Source organism: Crocuta crocuta, unplaced genomic scaffold (assembly GCF_008692635.1).
Source record: "Crocuta crocuta isolate KB4526 unplaced genomic scaffold, BGI_CrCroc_1.0 scaffold447, whole genome shotgun sequence".
NCBI lineage: Eukaryota > Metazoa > Chordata > Mammalia > Carnivora > Hyaenidae > Crocuta > Crocuta crocuta.
The window spans coordinates 79,234-89,029 of NW_027531502.1; the positions used below are offsets into that span (position 1 = coordinate 79,234).

General features: G+C 39.6%; 1 pseudogene; it reads right to left on the reverse strand.

The window, feature by feature from the left end:
- Nucleotides 1-7,439: 7,439 nt before the first annotated feature.
- Nucleotides 7,440-8,590, reverse strand: LOC144238349 (uncharacterized; annotated as a pseudogene).
- Between the last annotated feature and the right edge of the window lie 1,206 nt (nt 8,591-9,796).

The following is a 9,796-nucleotide window of genomic DNA, read 5'->3' on the forward strand; positions in this document are numbered from 1 at the left end:
AACCCACCAACTGTGAAATCTAGACCTGAGCAGAAGTCAGCTCCTTAACCGACGGAGCCACCCAAGTGCCCTGTATTGGGTTAGTTATGGGTTTTTTTAAATTTTTTGATAGTTTCTTTCTGAGACCAAGAGAGACAGAGCATGAATGTGGGAGGGGCAGAGAAAGAGGGAGACACAGAATCTAAAACAAGCTCCAGGCTCTTAGCTATCTGCACAGAACCCAATGCAGGGCTTGAACCCACAGACCGCAAGATCATGACCTGAGCTGAAGTTGGATGCCCAACCGACTGAGCCACCCAGGTGTCCGTATATTTGGCTAATTTTGAATGTGGACTCTCCATGGACATCCCAGGAATAGAAGATGGGATGCTTTGGGTTCCCTGGGAAGCACTGTTTTAACCAGAAAGGTGAAATGGATTCACTTAGTTGTACATCCTCTGCTTTCCTACATCTGAGTCTGACCTCAAGACCGTGTGAACATCAACTTGGGCCACTCAGTAGGTAGAGCTGTCAGGAAACCTGTTCTGTGAGGTGTTCTGAGAAGAGAGGACCAGGGACTGGCTGTGGAGGCATGGAGGGCAATTTCATGTCAGGTCATTTTTGACAGAATCTGAAGGGAAAATTCGGTTAGGCTTTGCAAGTTCCATTTAGGCCGAGGGTTTCTCCCCAATGCAAATTCAGGGGCATCTGATCTCAATGCCCACAATGTTGGCCCCAAATTATGGATCAGGAATCCGAGTGGAGGTGGTGTCTTAGAAGGGCCGCTGGAGGTGGGAATGATGCACCTTGTTGAGCCAAGCTTCACGGCTGGTGCTGTGGAGCCCTGGGCAGGTTAAAGAAGCACGTGCCTGCAGGTTTTGGACCTGAAGGGGCGGTCTGTGCTACCAGTCCCCTGTGTGCATGTGCAGCACTCGGTGGAAACCTCTATCTGTGCAGGTGATGAGGGGAGCCATTACCCAGAGTAAAGTCTGGGCAAGTGAGGGTACAGTTTCACTGATGTCTTTGGCACCCGTGCAAAAGTGAGTGGTGAGGGGCAGCGAAAGATCTCACACTGACTCTTCTGCCCACAATGCAAGTGGGCAAGAATGTCGAATAGGCCTTGTGAGAAAAGTGGTCAAAATGGAAGATGATACTGTGAGGTAGTAAATGATGAGCTGATGTACATGTGCATTTTCAAGGGTTAATTTGACCATTTAATTGATCTATTGAGATGGTTAGTCATGTTCTACATGTAGGAGGCAGTGGTAAGGTTTTGACAGAGAGGAGGTGGAAGCAGAGGAAGGAGAGTGTTGGATTGCATACACCTTAAGCATTTCCTGTATGTTTGGAAGGCCTAGTTGACTGTGATTTTTTCTTAAGTTTATTTTCTTTTGCTCCAGTGCAGTGACTGCTAATTTAGTCTCCGTTTCCTTACAGAGGCTTCCGTGGCATTAGAATCACCTAGGCTATGGCTTCCCTATTGAACTGTGGAAACCTAGTTGGTAGGATATTATGTTGTGTTTGTTTTAAATCGGTTTGCAAGGAAAATCTAAAGATAGTCCAACCACGGTAAAAATGCACAGTCATGATGAGGTAGCAGTGTCGTCTCCCAGAACCACCCTGTTAAGTCACATGCGTACACACCAAAGATGACATTTTATGATGTGTGTGACAGCAGGAGACAGGTATGTTCAACTAGGGAAGCATACAAACAAGTAACTCTATGAACATAGATGTCTTCTTAACAATTACTGTGGCGTATGTTGTGTTTTTTTATGTGTGAGATACATGTCTACTGGTGTGAAAATACCACCTTCAAGTAGCATTAAAAAAAGGAATTTGATTGAGAATAAGTTTGTGACAATATTTACATAAACATTGAACCAAGCACAGGATATTTAGTACTTATGTGTTAAACAATTTTGAATGCAATTAAACATACACCCTGAATTTGCATAAGAGGAAGGACCCACCTTTACTAGAAAAATGGTGATGTCTGAAGATCAAACTATTGTTGGTTGGCAGAAATCAATGGTTTTTACTTTATTTAAATAGTCTTATAAGCATAGAGTTTATAATTTTTATGTTATCATTAATGATATGCCTAATGTAGTTATTTTCTATCACTCCCATAACCAATCATCATGTATTTAGGAGCTAATAAAAACACAATTGTTTGTTAGTAACTGTGAATTTCAGTGGACTTGGCTTTACTTTCTGTTAAAGGTCTTGTGTGGTTAAAAACGAGGTTTTCATGAAGCTGTATCTTCTGGGTCACCACTCTCATTCTTATATCCTCATGTATGCACAACCACTAATGGGCTGATTTAATATTTTTTTCCCTACTTGTATTGAGATAAGTGACCTATTATACTAGAATAAGATGTACAACTTCAGGATTTGATACAGGTGCATATTGCAAAGTATTTGTAATAAATTTGGTTAACATCCATCACCTCAGGATTTTCTTGGGTGTGATGAGAAGTTTTAGGAGTCACTCCCTTTACCTCTTTCAAAAAGGCAGTACAATATTGTTCGTTATAACCAGCATATACTGTACACACACACATTATCTGCTCGTCTGACAGTGGACCTGAGTTATTTTGATGTCATGGCTTTTATGAATGTTGCATTTTGCTTAGTTTTCACATACTTGAGATGTTTTCTGTTTTGTGCTTCTAATTGACTTCTAGCTTTATGTCATTGTGATTAGGAAAGATACTTTGGTATTTTCTTTTTTTTTTTAATTTCTTGCTTTTGAGAGAGACAGAGAGAGGGAGAGAGAGAATGTAAGCAGGGGAGGGGCAGAAAGGGAGAGAGAGAATCCCAAGCAGCCTCCACACTAGATTGTGGAGTCTAATGTGGGGCTCAAATCCAAGAACTGTGAGATGATGCCCTCAGCCAAAGTCAAGAGTTGGACACTTTTGAGTCATCCAGGCACCCTGCTTGATAGGATTTCAATCTTCAATTTACTAAGATCGATTTTGTGAGCCAACATGGAATGGACACTGAGAATGTTCTATGTGCACACAAGAGAGTGTTTTACTGCAGGTGCTGAGTGGAATGTTCTAAGACCACCTACTTAATGGAATTGAAGTCTGATATTTCCTTATTGATTTTTCTTCCTGTCTGGAAAATCTATTCATTATGGGAAAGTGCACTATTGATGTCCATTGCTATTATACTCTTGTCTTTTCCTCTCTTCTTGTCTGTTAATTGTTGCTTTATATTTAGGCACTTTTATGTGGAGTGGATAAATATTTACCAAAGTTCTATCCCTTTGTTGAATTGACTCCTTTATTTTCTATTTATTCTTTTTTTTTTTTTTTACGAAAAGCTGGTTCTATTTCTTGAAAAAACTATAAAAGATTTCTATGTATATTTAACAAAATTCATTTCAAAAATAATTGACTTCTAGGTACTAAAATTTGACTACAACAACACAACAATCCCATGCACAAAAAGATTATTATGTAGCTCAGGGAGTAAGAAGCAATACACAGAATTCAGGGTCTTGTCCATGCAGACACTACATGAATATACAAATCTACAGCTTTATTTTTCTTTTAATGTTTTATTTCTGAGAGAGAGGCAGGCAGCATGAGCAGGGGAGGATCAGAGAGGGTCAGAGATGAAGCAGACTCCAGACTCTGAGCTAGCTGTTAGCACAGAACCTGATGCAGGGCCCGAACCCACGAACCGTGAGATCATGACCTGAGCTGAAGTCAGACAGTTAACCAACTGAGCCACCCAGGCGCCCCAACAAATCTACAGCTTCAATGTAACCCAAACAAATCATAAGGGCAGTGCTGGTTACCTTTTTCCAACATGAAAGGATTATGTGTTCTATTTAGTGAATATGTATATAATGTATTGCTAGAATCCTGCTCCAGCCAGTCCAGGGATCAGTGAAGGATGGACAGTGTCAGCAAGAGAGTGGTTTGAGAGCCCCGAGATTGTTTCTGGTCACCAGGCAGGCATCTCTGCTCAGTCTGGGTCCTCAACTTTATTTATATGTGAAGGTACAGGGAACAAGAAAAGTGGCATTTGCCTTAGTAGATGATGTTTACCATGTTTCCAGCATAGCCTTGAGAAAAACCTTTTACCAAGAAACGAACAGAATTGTATACATAAAGGTCAATCTTTTATGAGTAAGGTTCATTAATCTATAACTCAAGGGAAGTATTAAGAAAAACAGAAGCTGCTGGAGACACAATGTCTGCTCTTACAACCTCAAAAGAAGATCTCTTTAGCACTAGCCATAGTGCTCACAACGTCATCCATGCCCAGGAATAGCGTGATATTCTATAAGGGAATATTATTTTGTTGAACTAAGGGCGGGATCTGACCTTTCAAAGTTATCAATTACTTAGTTCTAATCATGATTTCCAGGCCACTGAACCTTAATGTCTCTCCATATCACAAGTCCTTAATCAGATGAAATCATCATACCAGGGCCAGAACAAGGGAACAAGCCATTCCTGATCTCAATTAACAAAGCACTCCAGGGTACAGTGCTCCAGCACAAATGATAAGAAAAGGGGCAGCTAGTGGTTGCCACCCGACGTCGGGGCACCTTGCAAGCCTGTCTTAACCTAACAGGTATTCTCATGTAGTGAGTTCAGTATGGCTCCCAACAATGTATAAATCCTTAATTCATATGTACTGTGTCTAAAACCTGTGAGACAGGTAGACCATAAGGTTTCCCATCTAAAGATGTACATTTCAGAAAGAACCCAACGGGAAGTAAACCCACTATCACAAGTATTGCAAAGGTGATCCTTAAAAAGTGGATCATTTGCAATGGCATACATGAAAAAGTCCCCAGAAATTAATATTAGAAATTTTAGAGTGGTGTTATGGTAACTTCCCGGAAAAGACAAGTAACTTATTTACGGTCTGAAAATATCAGATAACAATGCAAATTCAATGACCTGTGAGAGGGGGGGGGAAATGCAATGTATTACATCAAGAAGTTAGCAAAACGAATACTGTGAAAAAGATTTATTAGCCTCTACAAGTTGGTTTTGATAAACTATTGGCTACTTGTTACAGTAGAGTACCAAGATTTTCATTGCAACAGTATTTTCCCACACTCATCAAAACCTCAAAGCAATAGGTCTTTCTCGAAGTGTCAGACTTCTTTTTTCTCCAATCCTCAAATCACTGGAATAGGTTTTTGAGTATCAACTAGCCAGTTAGAGGACTCCTAAGATACAGATGTTCATCAACATTCCACAAGCTACAATTCAGGTACCTGCACAAACACCACCAACGTGGATGGAAAAATGTGTTGGTTTTAAGTGTTAAACCTGTAGGAGTGACACGAACACATTATTGGTGTCCTTCCCAAACAAAAATGGGGGGAACCTTATTGGCTTTCTGCCCAACACCACATAACTAAAAACGCTGCATGAGGTGACCCCTCTCTTTTATAAGGATGTTCGCTGTGTCTTCTTACAGTCTTTGGCTTAAAGTCTATTTTGTCTGATGTAAGCATGGCTACCCCCACATTCTTCTGTTTTCCATTGGCGTGGAAGATCCTTTCCCACATCTGCACTTTCAGCCTGAGTGTGTTCCCACAGCTGAAGTGAGTCTCCTGAAGGCAGCACCTACTGTTAGTTTGTGAACCTCTTTCCTTTCAGCCAATATATCTTTTGGCTGGAGCATTTAGTCCCTTTATATTTAAAGGAAGTATTGAGACATGTATGGATAGAGTTACTCTTGTCATTCTTTTCAATGTTTTTAGCTGTTTTAGAGTTATTGGCCCCTTTCTTACCCATTTGCTCTTTATCTTTTTGTTGGTTTTCTAGAGTGGTGTACTTTGATTCCTTTCTCTTTCTCTTTCATGTATCTCCTACAGATTTTCACTTTGTGGTTACTAGGAGGCTTAAAGGAGACATCTATAAAAAAAATCTATTTTAAGTTGCTAACACCTTCATTTTGCATACTAAACTCTTTGAGACCTGAGGTAATTCTTAAAAAATCTGAATGTACAATCGCATGCCTTTTTAGGGAAGAGTTAGCTATTCTCTTTCTCATACCTGTTAAGACTTCATTTAAACCACATCAACTGATATTCTCTACCTCTATTGCTGTTATGAAGTTGCCTCAGTATGTGACTGGACTGCCACCTCTTGTTCCTTAAAAGCCAGTAAGTAAACCATTTAAATTATTTGTGACATTCAGAAACTTTTTTTAGTTTGAATAAATGGACAAGAATTTTCTTGGATGTTCTGAACACCTAGTTCATAATAAGTTACATTAACGTTATAAGCGTAAACAACATTGCCATTTAGATTCTTTTCATAGATTGTACATCATGTTGTCCTTCATCTCCCACGGAAAATCAGGTATACAGGTGTGTCACTGAAGGAGGAAGAGCATCGGATATCTGATGTATAAAGAATCAGCCACATCCTTTCACACACCCACGGGAAATAAATGAATCTCCTGAAGTGATTTGCGAGCAGAAAGACATTAATACTTACTTATCAACATCTTAAAGAGGGCCAAGGTAAAACAAACACATATTGAAGTTAGTGACTCCTGTTTAAAAATCCACCCCTTGTATATTTTGAGGCATACCAGCAGATACATTAACTAAGTGTTCAACTTTGTTTTATCCCATAAAATTAAGTACATTTATTGAGAAAAATGTCTGAATAGCATGACCAATATACTCCTTTCTACTCTAAATTCTGTAACATTTATGGACAGTTGATCAGGTAAATACAATCTAAATATTTATATCTTTCAAGTTACCTTCCTCTCTGTATGCTGATGTTTTCTAGTGTATATTTAAAAAGGTTTTTTCTTATTATCCTGAAGTATGCATTTGGGGATATTGAGTCATGACTCAGTCCCAGTTAGAGACATGGCCACTCTTTCGATGTTTTACTGTTTCATTCCTGTATCATCCTTGTGATCCTGATGAAGTTGTGAGTTCCAGCCAGAGGTTTGCCACATTCATTACATTTGGAACGTTTCTTAACAGGAACTGTGATCCTGAGTAAGGCTTGAACAGTCTGAAACGTTTTACCACATTATTTTAAAGTTTTCTCTGTAGTATGAGCTCTGTGATGTGGAATGAGGCTTGAGTACTGATTAAAGGGCTTGCCAAATTCTATTTATAAAATCATCTCCAGTATATATTCTCTGATGAGGAATCAGGGTTTAGCATTGCTTTCAGGTCTGGCACATTCCCAAATGTTTATCATTCCTCTCCAATATGAATAATTGGGTGTGGAATAAGAGTTGAGGAGTCCTTACAAATTCTGTCATAGTCTTAACATTTAAAAGATTTGCTCCAGTATGAATTCTGTATTACTAAGGAAAGGTTGAACAGTGATTAAAGCTTTTTTCTCATTCTTTATATAGGTAAGGTTCATCTCCAGCATGAGTTTTGTGATGTTCAATCATGGTTGAGAGGTGCCTTAAGGTCTTGCCCATTTCTTACATTAGTAAGGTTTCTCTCCAGTATAGATTCTGTGATGTCAAGTAAGGCCTGAGGATCAGTTAAAGGCTTGGCTACATTCTTTACATTATAAGATTTCTTTCCTGTATGGATTTTGTGATGTCGAGTAAGGCTTGAAGATCGGTTAAAGGCTTGGCCACATTCTCTACATTGGTACGGTCTCTCTTCAGAATGGATTCTGTGATGTTGATTAAGACCTGAGGATCGGTTAAAGGCCTTGCCACATTTTTTACATTGGTAAGGTTTCTCTCCAGTATGGATTCTGTGATGTTCAGTAAGGTGTGAGTGGCGGGTAAAGGCCTTGCCACATTCTTTACATTGGTAAGGTTTCTCTCCAGTATGGATTCTGTGATGCTGATTAAGAAGTGAGTGGCGGGTAAAGGCCTTGCCACATTCTTTACATTGGTAAGGTTTCTTTCCAGTATGGATTCTGTGATGCTGATTAAGAAGTGAGCGGCGGGAAAAGGCCTTGCCACATTCTTTACATTGGTAAGGTCTCTCTCCAGTATGGATTCTGTAATGTTCAGTAAGGTGTGAGCGGTGGGTAAAGGCCTTGCCACATTCTTTACATTGGTAAGGTTTCTCTCCAGTATGGATTCTGTGATATTGATTAAGGTATGAACGACAGTTAATGGACTTGCCACATTCTTTACATTGGTAAGGATTCTCTCCCGCATGAGTAACCTCATGTTGAGTAAGGGCTGAGCACAACTTAAAGGTCTTGCCACACTCTTCATATTTGTAAGGTTTCTGTACAGTATGCATTTGCTGGTGGTCAAGGGCTTTGATACATTGGTTACCTATAGACCTTTTCTCTCCAGTACTAATTGTCTTGTGCGTATTTAGTTTTGATGAATGACTAAACATGTTCCCTGGTTTATTACCTCTGTCACGGATTTCTCCCTCATGAATCCTCTGATGATCACCAACATTGGAGGACTGGTTAAGAATTCTCCCACATTCATTATATTTGTAAGGATTCTCTCCTGTAGGCATACTCTTGTGTGTAATAAAGTTGGTGCTTTGATAAGAGACTTCCCCATATTTATTACATTCATAATCGTTGTCTGGAAAAGGAGTCCCCAGATGTCTTTGATGGCCTTCATTCTCCCCATCCTTGTTGCAGTCTGTCATTAAGTGTCCATTCTCAAGGGAACTATGTTTATAGCCACTTGTTGAGACTTTTTGGAAAGAAGCTTCTAGGCATGGCTTTGGCAGGAATGTCTGGGTGCCATGTGAAAATATAGCTTAAAGAGATCAAATAATAGAAAGTAAAATCATTCCAGGTACTACTCCTAGGTGAATGTACTCAACTTCTGATAGATAACCTTAAAATCAATCAGCGAACATCAGGAAGATAGCTGAGAAGAAATCACCAGGACTTCACTCTTCCATGGATACATAAGCTTGCACACAGGAACCGATCACATAGCTTAATAGACAATAATGTAACATATCTTGCTGTAGCACAAATCACTGTCTTATATCTCAGAAAAATCAGGAAAGGACCCTATGGGCTCAAAATTAGCAGAATAAAGGAAATTTAAACCTAAAACAGAAATGAAAAATAGAGGCTATAGCAAAAATAGGAAAAATCAACAATGTTCCCATAATTGTTATCCATGTAATTATCCATGTATCCACCTATTCCTACTCTCCCAAAACAAAAAGCTTTCTTAGGTACTCTCCCAGAGTGGTTTTTCTATATATATACAATTATAAATGTAGATTATTTTCCTTCTTCCTCATATTTGGGCATTATTCCATTTAATTGGTTTTCTACCAAAGGATTTTGGGTTATCTCAATCTTCGTTTTTTACATAGGTATGGTGACTACTTGAAGGTCCTTGCTTTGTGAGTTTGCATGTAGTCTATAGGCTAAATTTGAGGGGGAAATTGCTGGTGAAGAGAAGAAAAAGCACACAGAATTCTGCTAGATAGTACTAAATTGCCTTCCAAAGGTATTAAAATGAGTTCACCCGCAATACCAGGATTGCCTGTTTCTCCACAGGGTCACCCAAAGATGATTGGCACTCCTTTTTTGGCAGTCTTGTAAGGTGCAGAGTCTGAGTTCAGTATTTCTGGCTTGAGTCTGTTTTATAGGCCGGCAGTTGTGTCTCCCTCAAATTCCCCTCAGCTAGGGCACCCTTCAAACAATCACTTGGCAACGAATGTGTGAGGAAACCTCAACTGGAGAACTGGGAGCCCAAATTCTGCAATGTGAAACACACAAAACTGTCCTTGCCCTGATGGAGCACCTGGGTGGCTCAGTAGGTGAAGCATAAGACTCTTGATTTTGGCTCTGGTCATGCTCTCATGGTTTGTGAGATCCAGTCCCCT